Below are 15653 nucleotides of genomic sequence, written 5' to 3'. Positions count from 1 at the left end.
CTTTATTCTTTCATTGTGAGACTATTTGTAACACCCCTAATTTGGTGCTGTGTCCTTTAATCTATTGTTCTCAGTATTTTCACATTATAATTTTCTACTCCCTTTTCTCCTTATTATATTAGTCGATCTTCCTACGTTGGTGGATTAAAACCATTATGCATGTGAAATTTATAGCAATTACTGCTTTGAGTGTTAATAAGTATTTATTCTGGCTTTATTAGGAATAATGTTATGATGATAAGTTACAGAAATGTGTGAATTGGTAATAGGGCCTCACAAAATAAAGTATGTGGAACTATTGCCAAAAGCAAAAGTAAACATAGATAGTTTCTTTTAAAATTCCTTGCTAAAATAAACATATAAAATTGTTAAATAAAAGTACTAAGGCAAGTTTTCAGTTACAGTGACAGAGTAATAAAGATGTTTTAGAACGATATTCATGCTATCATTTCTGAGTAAAAATTGTTCCAAAACCCTGAAATGCACTTTCATTCTGTTTGCTTTTCTGTAACAGAATATTCCACAGCCCTAGCTTAGAATAACTATGGTTCTTTTTCTTTCCCCTAGAGATATTAGATAAATGGCTCTAACAGACAGAGGCAGTTTGTTCCAAGACCTAAGACCATGCTCGGATACACAGGTTACCAAAAAGGTCATACTTACATCCAGGTACAGGACTTTCAGTCATGTACATGAATAGCAATTGGTCTCAGAATCAATAAAAGGCAAGGCTGGTGACAAAGGTGACGGAGCTAGAGGAAAATAACATGATGACCAACCTTAGAGCAAGTCAGCTGTTGTATATGAGGATTTCCCTTCAAATGAAGTGTTTGATTAGGTAGCCTAGTCAGACCCCAGTGGCAACCAGGATGCCAAGGTATCTGTCAATAAGCATGCAGATCTCCAGTTTCCAAGAATTCTGTGACAAAAGACACACAATGCTTGTTCAATTACTGAACTAGATAATGGTTTTAAAATTTTGAGCTCAGAAACTAAAATCTGGGAGATTTCTATTTTGTCCTTGGCTACCAACTACTGTGAGTTCTTCATTAAGCATTTGAACCTCATTGTATGTTGGTTTCTTAATATGTATGATGAAAATGATAATGTTGAACAATTCCTGAGGGCCTGGCAGTTAATTAGCATTTATAAAATGCTTTAAAGAGAGGTGCCTGTGAGAGCAAACTATTTAATGTAAACCAATAGAAGGCTGATGAGCACACCATCTGAATGAGAGCTCTGTATCCACTGAAATAGCTGGAACTGATAAAAGTGACAGTTGGAACTTAAAAATAAAAGTTTTAAAATCCTGCAATTAATCCAGAATTCTCGGGACTCACAGATAGCTAATTATCATGACTTTGCTCTTCAGAGCACATTATAACAAGCTCTTCGTTTTATTCTGATCATTCTTTTCAGTGGTTTGGCTTCTATCCATAACAGAAAGAGCAAGATTAAAGATCATCCAATCACTCAGCTGCAATAATCCTTGTATCCACCAACAGTGATTTAAAAATATGTGTTTGAGAGAAGGTTAGGCAGGTGGAAGAAGAGAAACTGATCTCAGTGATAAACAGGTAGACCAAAAAAATAGGAAGATGACTTCCTGTTTCAGACAGAAGGGTGGCATATAAAGGGTAGAAGAGCCGGCACCAAGCTTAGTAATTCACACACACACACACACAAACGTGACACACTGTGAGTCAGCAGGTTGGGTCCAAATAGCCTGAGAAAGAATGTTCGGTATGTACCCCACCTCTCTTCCACATTGTCTTCAGCAAATAATTGCCTGCTGTGTTGCCACCAGGGAGAAGGGAGGCAGCAACGCCACCTAAAAATGAAAGCAACGCCAGAGGCACACCGTCTGTAGCCTGCAGGAGGGCAGTGCTTATGGCCACAGACAGGTGGATTGACTGACCCTGACAGTCCCCTCCTGCCTTCTTCCTCATTTCGGACATGCAGACTCTTTACAAAAATAGGGCCCACAGACACATCAAAAAGTTGTTTGTGTCTTGGAAAGAGCCCTAAAAGCCATTCCTTGATCAAAGGGGATGGGGCAACCTGGAGAGTGGGTGAATAGAAATTAACTCTATCAGCCTGGAGTCAAACTCCCTTCCACCACATCCATCCTTGAAAACCAAGAGAAAACATTGATTTCCAGGGCAGCTCAGGGGCCTAAGAGAAGAAAGGTTTATAAAGAAAATGTGGAGTGTAACTGCAGGGTTTATGCAGTATAAAGCAAAGATCACAAGTGGGGTTGCCCATGCCAGTGTAACCAGAATACATTCAATAAAACAGGAATCTTGCTGGGTGCTATGGCTCATGCCTATAATCTCAACAATTTGGGAGGCACTGATGGGAAGACAACTTGAAGCCAAGAGTTCAGCACCTGCCTGGGTAATGCAATGAGACCTCATCTTTAAGTTTCAAAACTAGCCAGGCATGGTGGCCCCCACCCGTAGCCCCAGCTACTCAGGAAGTTAAGGTGGGAGGATAGCTTGAGCTCAGGAGGTCAAGGCTGTAGTGAGCCGTGATTTACCGCTGCACTCCTGCTTGGGCAACAGAGCAAGATGCTGTCTCAAAAATTTTTTTAAAAAGAAAGAATCTAAAGTAGCGTGATAAATCTTATCAAAAAGATAAAAGAGTTATTCCAAATACTAAGCAGAACTGAACTGAAAAAAGAAGTGAAATGGATATACAAAGTATAAATGTCAAAATGTATGAAATAACACGTAGGATGTGCTGAATAGATGAGTGAATATACTCAAAAAAATAAGATAGTAACCTACATCAAACACACTCTCACAAAAGACATCAGAAATAGATGAAAAGATAAAAAGAATGGAAGACAAGTTAAAAGACATGATAAAGTAAAGTAAGAATAATGTTTCACTCAGGGAGCTCGAAGGAGTAAAGACAGTAAAAGGGAAGATAAGAAATATTTAAAAATATGAAACGAAAGAAATACGTAACATCAGATTGAAAGGGTTGAGAGTGCTAAAGATAATTGCTAACACAAGACACATTCTAGGGAAATGTAAGCACACAAGTCCAAGAAAAAAAAAACAACTCTAAAATGTTCTAGAGAAGAAGAAACAAAAGAGCAAATATATTAATAACAGTTTTCTTGAGATCATGCATCCAAATAGAAACTCTGTGTCTACTGAAGAAAATTAGAAGGCAATGGAACCGTAGCTTCAAAATATTTAGGTGAAATGGATAAAGACTTTTGAATCTATAATTTTATCATCAACTGATGCATATTCTCTTGTGCACCACTTGTGTGTGTTTTTTACTCCATTCTGACAGTCTCTGTCTTTAAATTGATATGTGTGTGTGTGTGTGTGTGTGTATATATATATGTTTTGAGACGGAGTCACACTCTGTCACCAGGCTTGAGTTCAGCAGCATGATTGCGGCTCACTGTAACCTCTGCCTTCCAGGTTCAAGTGATTCCCCTGCCTCAGCCTCCTGAGCAGCTGGGACTACAGGCTTGCGCCACCACACCCACCAAATTTTTGTGTTTTTAGTAGAGACAGGATTTCACCATGTTGGCCAGGCTGGTCTCAATCTCCTGACCTCGAAATCTGCCCGCCTCGGTCTCCCAAAGTACTGGGATTACAGGTGTTAAATTGGTATATTTAAACATTCACATTAACAGTTCTTATCAATATATTTGGTTTAATACCTATCATGTCTTTAACTGTTTTCTTTTTGTTACATCATTACATTTGTCCTCTGTTTCTCTTTTCCTCCTTTTCTGCTTTCCCTGGTTTTAAGTGAATATCTCGCATGATCTATTTTAACCCTCTCATAGCATATCAATGGTTCCTTTAAAAAATTTGTTAGTGTTTGCCCTCGAGGTTCTAATAGACATTGTTAAGTCATCTAAGTCCACTTTAAAGTAAAAATATACGGTTTCACGTTTCCTCCATTTTCATGGAGAATTCCCAGTTATTCCCATCCATTATGACATTGCTGTCTCTAATTTCCGTTATCCAGATGCAGTAGGCACACAATATATAGTTGTTATTATGGCTTTGAAAAAAGAGTTCAGATGAATTAAGATTTAGGAAAATAAAATATGTTTTTCCCCATTCATTTCTTCTCCTTATCCAACGGTCTTCTATTTATTTATTTATATAAATCTGTGTGGTCTAAATGTTTATATTCCCTCAAAATTTGTATATTAAAATCCTAACCCTCAAGGTGATAGTATTAGGCAGAGGGGCCTTTGGGAAGGTAATCAGGTCATGATGGCAGAGCTCTCACGAATGGGGTTTTTACCCTTATAAAATAGGCCAAGGAAGCTCCTTCCCCCTTCCCTTTTGTGAGGATACATCTAGAAATTGCCATCTATGAAATAGAAAGCAGGCCTTCACCAGACACCAAATCGGTGGGCATCTTGAATTTGGATGTCCTAGGCTTCAGAAGTGTGAGAAATAATTTTTTTTTGTAAGCTACACAACTTATGATAGTTGATTATAGTCGCTGAAATGGACTAAAAAACTGATTTTCTGACTTATTTTCTGATTATTTTTCAATGCTTGAAGAACTCCATTTAATAATTCTTTGAATATCTTCTTCAAGGAAGACCTGGTAGTAATAGAGTCCCTGACTTTCTGTTGGTTGCAGAATATCTTTATTATTCCTTGGCTTCTGAAAAATAATTATTTTCTGGATACAGAAGTCTGTGTTGGCGTCTTTTTTTTTCTTACAATAATTTAATATTTCACTTTGCTCTCTTCTTGACTGCATGGTTTCTGATAATAAGTCCAACATATTCCTTGTCCACTATAGATAATTTTCCCCCGGGCTTCTTTAAGATTTACTCCTTGTCTTTTTTTTTTTTTTTTTTTTTTTTTTTTTTGAGATGGAGTCTTGCTCTGTCACCCAGGCTGGAGTGCAGTGGCCGGATCTCAGCTCACTGCAAGCTCCGCCTCCCAGGTTTACGCCATTCTCCTGCCTCAGCCTCCCGAGTAGCTGGGACTACAGGCGCCCGCCACCTCGCCCGGCTAGTTTTTTGTATTTTTTAGTAGAGTCGGGGTTTCACCGTGTTAGCCAGGATGGTCTCGATCTCCTGACCTCGTGATCCGCCCGTCTCGGCCTCCCAAAGTGCTGGGATCACAGGCTTGAGCCACCGCGCCCGGCCTACTCCTTGTCTTTGGTTTTCTGTGGTTTGACTATAATAGGGTGAGGTGGAGGGTTTTTTAAGTTATTTATTTTAAATTCCGCTTGGTGCTTAATGTTGTCTGACTTCCTTGTATCTGTAATTTTGGAAAATAGTTGGCTGTTAATACTTTTAAGTCTTTCTTCCTGCCCTCTTCTCGCTAATTCATCTCTAGATTTCCATTGCATGTATGTGTAAATTCTGAAGTTTTGCACAGTTCTTGGAGGTCCTGGATTTTTAAAATTCTTTCATCCTTTTGCATTTCAATGTGGGAAGTGTTTATTGACATATATTTTAGGTCACTGATTCTCCCTTTAGTATGTTTGCTGGAGCTGCCGTTTACCAGCGGAGGAGCACAGCAAAGGCGGTCTTCACTGCTACCACTATGTTGTTATTTCTAGCATTTCCCTTTTACTCTGTAAGTTTCCATCATGATTCACATTACCCATTGTTCATCCTTGTTGTCTACTTTTTCTATTAGCCTTATTATATTAATCGTAATTATTTCAAATGCCCTCTCTCATATTTCCATTATCTGTGTCTTACCTGTGTCTGATTCTGATACTTGTTTTATGACTTTAGATTGTATTTTTTCCTTCTCGTTTCTAACAAGTGCTGTAATTTCTTGTTACAAATTGGACATGATGTGTCATGTTTTTGTAATGAAGGTAAGCCGTCCTTTAACGTGAAAGTTTATGTTAATTTCTAGGATTTAGGCTGTGTAGGATGTGTGCTGGAGCTCTAGGTGCCAAAGGCTTCAGTTTCCTCTGTGTCTTTATGTTCCTGTCTTCCAGCTTTTTCACCTGTAATCCATTATGATCATACTGAAGCCTTAGTGATGTGTTGGTCAAGTGTGAAGGAGGGAAAGTATTCTGTATTCCTATGATTCCGTCTGTCTCTTGGTTATGACCTTCACAGGTGTTATTTCATTGCTATAACTTTTGGGGCAGGAATGGGGTCGCCCTTATTCCTTACTTACTGGGATAAGCCTTTCCTATATCTTTTCCCCTGGAGAATAGGTCTTTGTTATGGAGAATGCTTGGGGCATAACCACAGTGACTATTCTTCTCCTCTCCTGCCAGATCCATGAAAGAAACTTTCTTGTATCTTTACCATTAGAACCTGGTTGAGTTGCTCAAAATAAAACCTATGAAAGTGTGGAATCTTCCTATGACCTTGTCCTGCCAGGGGCTTCTCCCTCTTATTAGTTCACAGTCAGCTTGCCTTAATTCGTCAAAACTATCATCTTAGTGTTGCTACCTGTTTGTGGGTGTAGTGAAATCTGTCCCAGGTCAGCAGATCTCAGCTGTGACCTTGAATTTGTCTGTTTCTCTGAATATTTAGGTGAGAGCTTCTGTAGAAACTTGGGTGAAAGAATAAAAATATTTGTATAAGCAATCATTGAAAATGTATATAACTCATTATATACATTATGATGAGCAGTCATTACTTTGGGGTGCCACAAACAATGCCCATAAAAGACAGTGAATTTAACAAATGTGTGCGTTTTGACAGCTGCACCATCAGCCTTTCCCACATCCTCTCTCTCTCTCTCTCTCTCTCTCTCTCTCTCTCTCTCTCTCTCCTGGGGCCTCCCTATTCCCTGAGACACAATGATATTAAAATGAGGCAAATTAATAACCTTACAACAGTTTCTGTGTATTCAAGGGAAAGGAAGAGTCACATGCCTCTCACTTTAATAAAAAACTAGAAATGATTAAAGAAAAATGAATAAAAATAAAAATGTGTCTCATAAATAAATTTCAGGCCCAGATAATTTTGTAGAGCAGTATAATAGTTAACAAAAGAGTGTAATTTCTTCATAGTATTTAGACTTTTCAAAATTTAAAATAAAAGAGGACAAGTGTCTCCCACTAAGGGAATTAGACTTTTACAGATTACAAAACCACATAAGGTAAATAATAAAACAATATAGATTCGTTTCAAATATGACTACTTAAAATTCTAAAGATATGTAAACTAACAAAAGCCAACAGTATATTGATACATGTAATGATAAAATTGGGTTTATCCCAGAAAATTAGGCTTGAGGGGATACCTAAGCTTAATTAGACTAGTTAGGGGGACGACCCTTTCCACTGGCTTTGTGTGTTCATGTGGATGACTGTTCACTAGGATGACATCCCTAATCCTCTCTATCTGACCCTCCTGGGTTCTTTGAAAAGACATATTATTTATGGGATATGAAACTTCTGAAAAGTAACTGAGCATGTTCTTCTCAGTCAACTTTTGTGACTGTTCATTTGGATTTTTCGGAGCTCTAATTTTCTATCTGCCATTTGATAAATTCTCTGCCTCTGTAAGAAAGGTATAAACATTTTGACAGTGGCTCTGTGCCAGTGACTCTGTGTGTAAGTCTGTCTATTTTAGAAGTAAAGTAATAGAAATGCATTGTTACTGTGTATGTAAGCTACATACAGCTATACCTCATTTTATTGTACTTTGCTTTATTGTACTTCATAGATGTTGCATGTTTTACAAACTGAAGATTTGTAGGAACCCTGCATTGAGCACATCTGTGGGCACCATGTTTTCAATAGCGTGTTTTCACTTCATATCTCTGATCCCATTTTGGTAATTCTTACAATATTTCAAACTTTTTCATTATTATTATTTCATTTTTCAATATGGTGGTCTGTAATCAGCAATCTTTGATGTTACTATTGTCATTATTTTGGGGTGCCACAGACAATGCCCATAACAGACAGTGAACTTAATCAATAAATGTGTGTGTTTTGACAGCTCCACCATCAGCCTTTCCCCCATCTCTCTTTCTCTCTCTCTCTCTCTGTCTCTCTCTCTCTCTCCCCCCGCCACCTGGGGCCTGCCTGTTCCTTGAGACACAACAATATTAAAATTAGGCAAATTAATAACCCTACAACAATCTCTAAGTGTCCAAGGGAAAGGAAAACTCACATGTCTCTCACTTTAAATCAAATACTAGAAATGGTTAAGTTCAGTGAGGAAGGCATGTTGAAAGCTGAGATAGGCTGAAAGCTAGGCTTCTTGCAGAAAACAGCCAAATTGTAAATGTAAACAAGTTTTAAAGAAAATTAAAAGTGCTGCTCTTGTGAACACATGAATGATAAAAAAGCAAAGCAGGCTTATTGGTGACATGGAGAAAGTTTCAGTGGTCTGGATAAAAGAACAAAGCAGCCACAGCATTCCCTGAAACCAAAGCCTAATCCAGAGCAACACCCTGACTCTCTTCAATTCTGTGAAGGCTGAGAGAGGTGAGGAGGCTACAGAAGGTAAATTAGAGGCTGGCAAAGTTTGATTCATGAGGATGAAGGAAAGAAGCCATCTCCATACCATAAAAGTGCAAGGTGAAGGAGTGAGTGTTGTTACAGAAGCTGCAGCAAGCTGTTTGGGAGATCTAGCTAAGATAAGGTGGCTGGACTGACAATAGGTATTCGATATAGATGAAACAGCCTTCTATTGGAAACTGGTGCTACCTAGGACTTTCATAGCTAGAGAGGAGAAGACAAAACTTGGCTAAAATGCTTCAGAGGGCAGGCTGACTCTCTTGTTAGGGGTTAATGCAGCTTGTTACTTTAGGTGGAAGCCAGTGTTCATTTACCATTCTGAAAATCCTAGGGCCCTTAAAAATTATGCTAATCTACTCTGTCTGTGCTGTATAAATGGAAACAGAATTACTGACACAGAACCTACCCCAAGTGAAGGTCATATGAACACAGTTGAAGTGAAAACAAAAGATTTAGAATATCACATATACGGCAGGTGCGGTGGCTCACACCTGTAATCCCAGTACTTTGGGAGGCTGAGGCAGGTGGATCACCTCAAGTCAGGAGTTCAAGACTAGCCTGGCCAACATGGCTAAACACAGTCTCTACTAAAAATACAAAAAAATGACAAAGATCAGATGTAAATTCGCTCATATCAATTATTACATTCAATGGAAGTGAATTAACTACTAAAAATCTGACCACTGAGATTATCAGACAGGACTTTAAAATAAGAACTATAAATCACTGCTCAAGGGAATAAGAGAGAACACAAACAAATGGAAAAGCATTCCATGCTCATGGATAGGAAAAATCAATATTGTGAAAATGGCCATAGTGCCCAAAGTAATTTATAGATTCAATGCTATTCCCATCAAGCTACAATTGACTTTCTTCACAAAATTAGAAAAAATTACTTTAAATTTCATATGGAACCAAAAAAAAGCCTGTATAGCCAAGACAATCATAAGCAAAAAGAACAAAGCTGGAGGCATCACACCACCTGACTTCAAACTGTACTTACAAGGCTACAGCAAGCAAAACAGCATGGCACTGGTACCAAAACAGACATATAGACAAATGGAACAGAACAGAGGCCTCAGAAATAGCACCACACATCTACAACCATCTGATCTCTGACAAACCTGACAAAAACAAGAAATGAGGAAAGGATTCCCTATTTAATAAATGGTGCTGAGAAAACTGGCTAGCTATATGTTGAAAGCTGAAACTGGATCCCTTCCTTACACCTTATACAAAAATTAAATCAAGGTGGATTAAAGACTTAAACATGAAACCTAAAACCAGAAAAACCCTAGAAGAAAACCTAGGCAATACCATTCAGGACATAGGCATGAGCAAAGACTTCATCCCTAAAACACCAAAAGCAATGGCAACAGAAGCCAAAATTGACAAATGGGATCTAATTAAACTAAAGAGCTTCTGCACGGCAAAAGAAACTATCATCAGAGTGAACAGGCAACCTACAGAAAGGGATAAAATGTTTGCAATTTATGCATCTGACTAAGGGCTAATATTGAGAATCTACAAAGAACTTAAACAAATTTACAAGAAAAAAACAAACAGCCTCATCAAAAATTGGGTGAAGCATATGAACAGATACTTCTCAAAAGAAGACATTTATGCAGCCAACAAACATATGAAAAAAACCTCATCATCACTGGTGATTAAAGAAATGCAAATCAAAACCACAGTGAGATACCATCTCATGGCTGTAAGATTGGTGATCATTTAAAAGTCCGGAAACAACAGATGTTAGAGAGGATGTAGAGAAATAGGAATACTTTTAGACTATTGGTGGGAGTGTAAATTAGTTCAACCATTGTCGAAGACAGTGTGGCGATTCCTCAAGGATCTAGAACCAGAAATACCATTTGACCCAGCTATCCCATTACTGGGTATATACCCAAAGGATTTAAAATCATGCTACTATAAAGACACATGCATACATATGTTTATTGTGGCACTGTTCACAATAGCAAAGACTTGGAGCCAACCCAAATGTCCATCAATGATAGACTGCATAAAGACAATGTGGCATATATACACCATGGAATACTGTGCAGCCATAAGAAAGGATGAGTTCATGTTCCTTGCAGGGACATGGATCAAGCTGGAAACCATCATTCTCAGCAAACTAACACAAGAACAGAAAACCAAACACCACATGTTCTCACTCATAGGTGGGAGTTGAACAATGAGAGCACGTGGTCATGGGGAGGGGAATATCACACACTGGGCCTGTTAGGGGATGGGGGGCTAGGGGAGGGATAACATTAGGAGAAATACCTAGTGTAGATGATGGGTTGATGGGTGCATCAAACCACCATGGCACATGAATACCTATGTAACAAACTTGCATGTTCTGCACATGTATCCCAGAACTTAAAGCATAATAAATAAGTAAATTAATTAATTAATTAAAAAAGAAAGTAGTATGTCTGTTTCTCCAAAGACTTACAATTTTCTATTTGTCACGGGGGTTTTGGTGTTTGAATATGATTTTCTAGGTGATATCTTTTTCATTCATCATGTTTTAGATATATTGGACCCTGTACATCTGTAATTAGGGTCTTTCTTCAGTTCTGGAAAGTTGCTAGCCATCTTCTAGTCAAATATTTCATTAATCTTGTTCTCTTTCTTCTCCTACTAGGATTTCAATTAAACATATGTTAGACCTCCTTGCTGCACTTGGAATATCTCGTGATCCTATGTTACTCTTTTTAACCTTTCTTTCTCTTTGAGGTATTTATATATATTCTTCTGTTTTCTACTTTGCTGAGTGGGAAACTAAATGTATATTATTGGCAGATACTCTTGGATTAAAAGTTATTTCTATTTTAACTATACTATACTAACTTGACACTGTAAAATGAATTATATTTATCATTTTTATCACATTCATCCAATGTAAGATTCTCTTGAGAATAGGTTACAATAAAATGTAAAATAGAACCCTATTTCAGAAATTCTAAATGAAAAAAAAAAAAGTGCCTCAGTGTCAATGAACAGTGATAACACCGCGGGAAGTAAATCCATTTCCATTCATAGTTCTTTGTTCCTTGATAATGACATCTAAGGAAAAACGGAAAAATACGTTTACAGATATTATCTAAAATAGTGAAAGGCTAGATGTAGGTCTTTGTGTTCTTTGTTCTTCGACACATCATTTTCAAGCAACTCGTATTTTAAGCATCCTCCTGCTTCATCCTAATCTCTTCTCCTTTTTGGTTCTCAATACATTTCCCATACAACCATGATATGAGATCTATGGCATTTTGTCATCTCTTAAACCTTGCAACTAATCCAAAAGTAACACCTTCATAAAGAAATTTCTGGCAACAGAAATATGTGGAAACAGCTAGTTAGGGAAGGGGGAGGTCTGTTGAAACAGAGGCATTGCTACAGAAGAGAAAATAGCACTACTCTTTTCATACTATACCCTATTACAGTACAGATAAATATTGTCTTATAAATACTGTAATGGCCAATGATTATACCTCCCATGGAAGAATGAGTGAAATGTTCATTTGCACTTTCAAATATACAGATTGGCTGCTCAAAATACTTTCCAACACTCATTTCCCCTACTATTCTTTTATACTATTCAAGAAAAGACCATATTACTACCTAAACTCATGGGAAAATGATTTCATAAGAACACAACAAAAATAAATGGCTTATATATTATTATATACGTATAATAAGATAAAATAGAATCACAATTTTAAAGAGCTTTCACATCAGCAATATGGCACTATTACAATGAGAAAACCTTTAATTATGTTGTAAAGGTCTGGTATTCCAGGAAAATGTCACTTCAAAATAAACTTCTAACAGTTAATTCTCAGTGATATTTAACTTGTACAAAAATTAAATATCACCATATAATCCTGTGATCATTTTATTGCTTTTGTAGACATTTCAATATTTTAAGGGTTTTCAAGTAACAATGAAAAAAGGCTTGCCACTAGCCCATTCTTAGCTTTGTATGAAAAACCGTATGAAATTCTTGTGCTTTGTTTTTATAAATAAAGCTTTACAAAACTTGGGAAAATATTGCCTTATCACCAAGGGACAAACGTAAAATTGTGCAGTGTACCTTAAGTCATTCAATTTCCAAGAATTAGTTTTATATGAAATATTTCACCATGTAAAATATATGGTATAAATAGTATGTCCCAGTTCCTATCAGAGACTCACTAAGACCATGAATAATTGTGGGAACTGATAATAGCTATTTCAGAAGTGAATTTAGTGACTAATTTAAGGTTTATTAACATTTCACATGTTTTTCAGTTGAAGCGACGAGATTTACATATTGACCATAATATACTATATATTTTATATAGTATATAAATAAAAACGTTGACTTTATTGAGAAAAAGGTATGCAAGAAGAAGTTATCATTGAATACTTAGTAAGAATTTGACTACTTGAGCTAGCCAAACTGAAATATAAAAGAACCATTTTATCATTTGCGTATCAGCAAAATACGGTGTTGCGAGTACCTGCAGTTCTCATATTCTCATCTTCGTCAACTTCTCATTGAAAAAATCCTGATTCTCATTTACAATCAAGTGTAAATGAAGTCATCAAAGTAGTTTGTCCAAAGACATGTGAAATAGTTTGAATAGAAAATTTAGAGAAATGAAGTCTAGACGTTCCTTGTTCAAATATCTCCAAATATGGCAGAAGTGACATTACCAGATAGCCATGTCTATGCCATCCAGCTTTAAGCCCCAGTGCAGCAGTCAAAAATGAAGAAGTGTAAGTTCTGTTGGTATACCAAGTATATTGTGGTTATTTTTTAAACAGGGATTCTATAACAGTATGTGAATTTTCTAAACCTATATGTTTGTGCTCACAAATTTCTTTGATTATATCAACCTGTGTTAGGTAATTTTAAATAGAGTAGCTTTGGAGTAAAATCTATGCATTCCAGCCACAGCCCCTAATTACTTATGATAGTTGTAGTGAGCTATTTTGGGTTTAGTAGTATTAAGAAAATATATTAATGAGAGTATATTAGTGTCTGTGAGTACTTAAAATGACAATTTGTGTTTCCTATGAATATATGAGAAATAATACAAACTGATCTTTAAAACACTTAAGATAGGTAGAAACAATGACAAATAAAAATATTCTAAAATAAAAATTAAGTTTAAGCCCAAAGATGTATCCAGGGAAATTTTTTTTTTTTTTTTTTTTTTTTTTTTTTTTTTTTTGGAGTTCTAGATAATAAACCTCTATCAAATGCCCAGGATATGGAGAAGTTAGGAAGAACCTTTCAATTAGACAAAAGGGAAATATAGGACTGCATTGATAGCTGTAATCAAACTTTAAAATTCTTACCCTGTGAGTTGGATTACATACAACTGATTCCTGAGCAGCTTTGACAAGTCCTTGCACATTGGAGAAATCCTAATGGTAATTCAATTTGACATTTGGGGTTTGAGAATAGCTAAAGCCAAGGAGCTAGCACTCAGCGGAAAATACCAAAAAGACCCTTATATATTCTTTTATTTTTCTTTCATCTTTTTTTTTTTTCTCCCTCTCTTAAGACAAGTTCTTGCTTTATCACCCAAGCTGGAATGCAATGAAGCACTCTCAGTTCACTGAAACCTCTGCCTCCCAGGCTCAGGTGATCCTCCCATGTCAGCCTCCTGAGTAGCTGCGACTATAGTCATGCGCCTCCATGCCAGGCTAGTTTTTGTATTTTTATAGAGATGGGGTTTCGCCATGTTGCCTAGGCTGCTCTCACACTCCTGAACTCAAGCAGTCCACCCACATCGCCTTCCCAAAATGCTGGAATTACAGGCATGAGACACCGCACTCAGCAAGACCCAGTTATACTCTCTTACATAATACAATTTAATAAATGGATTACATAGCACAATTCACAATACAGTAGATCCCTCCTCCTTATCTGCAGTTCTACTTTCCAAGGTTTCAGTTCCCCATGGTCAACTGTGGTCTGAAAATATTGAATAGAAAATGCCAGCAATAAACAATTCATATTTTAAATTGCACATCATTCTGAGTAGTGTGATGGAATCTCGAGCTTTCCCACTTCATCTTGCTTTGTACTGCCCAGAAAGTGGATCTCCCTTTGTCCAGCGACTCTGAGCTGTGTTCACCCACGCTAGTCAGTCAGTAGCCATCTCCGTGATCCGATCGACGTTGTAGTATCATAGTTTTTCTGTGCAAGTCACCCTTATTTTAATTAATAATGCTCCACGATTCAAGAAGAGTGATGCCGACAGTTTGATATGCCAAAGAGAAGTGAGAAAGTTCTGACTATAAGTGAAAAGGTGAGAGTTTTCCACTTAAGGAAACAATATATATATTGTTTATATATATATATATGCGCTGAGGTTGCTAGGAACTATGGTAAGAACAAATCTATTCATGAGTTTGTGAAGAAGGAAAAATAAATTCATGCTAGTTTTACTGTCGCACCTCAAACTGTAAATGTTACAGCCACAGTGCATGGTAAGTGCTCAGTCAGGAAGGAAAATACATACAAGATGTGGCTGGGAGACATGAGTAGAAACATGTTGTGATTCAGAGCAGAGTGTTGCAATGCAAAGCATTGGGCCTATATGAAGAGTTCAGGAGGGATCTCTCCTGCAGCAAGTGACAGCCAGCCATTTACTGCAAGTGACAGACAGTGGCACAGATTCGGGAAGAGGTTGGGACTGAAAAATACATAAATTACTGGAGAGGCTGTGTCTGCCAATGAAGAAGCTGCTGCCACTTTTCTCGCTGAGTTGAAGTTGATAAAGGTACAAAGATACCATTAAAGCAAGGCATCAGTTGTGATAAAACTGGGCTCTTCTGAAAGTAGATGCCTAGTGGAAGTTACATTCATTAAAGTGCAAAGGGAGTACCAGGGCGTACAACATGGAAAGACAGGTTAACTCTGGTACTGTGTGGCAATGCATACATAGGGTTCTGTACTACCTGCAGTTTCAGGAATCTGCTAGGGGTCTTGGAATATGTGCCCTGCAGATAAGTGGGACTGCTGTAAAAATAAAACATTTAATATTTATGCAACAAATAACATAGCAACCATCGTGATAAAGTAGAGAAGCTCTACTTAGAGTAATTTGGAAAAGTGTATATATTCTCTGTCTCCTGCTCATGCTAAAGGCATAGGTAATATGTGGATTTATTTGCTCTTGCTGTTGATC

Source organism: Rhinopithecus roxellana, chromosome 11, assembly GCF_007565055.1.
Source record: "Rhinopithecus roxellana isolate Shanxi Qingling chromosome 11, ASM756505v1, whole genome shotgun sequence".
In the NCBI taxonomy this organism is placed as follows: domain Eukaryota; kingdom Metazoa; phylum Chordata; class Mammalia; order Primates; family Cercopithecidae; genus Rhinopithecus; species Rhinopithecus roxellana.
Note: the sequence above shows the minus strand (reverse complement) of the source record.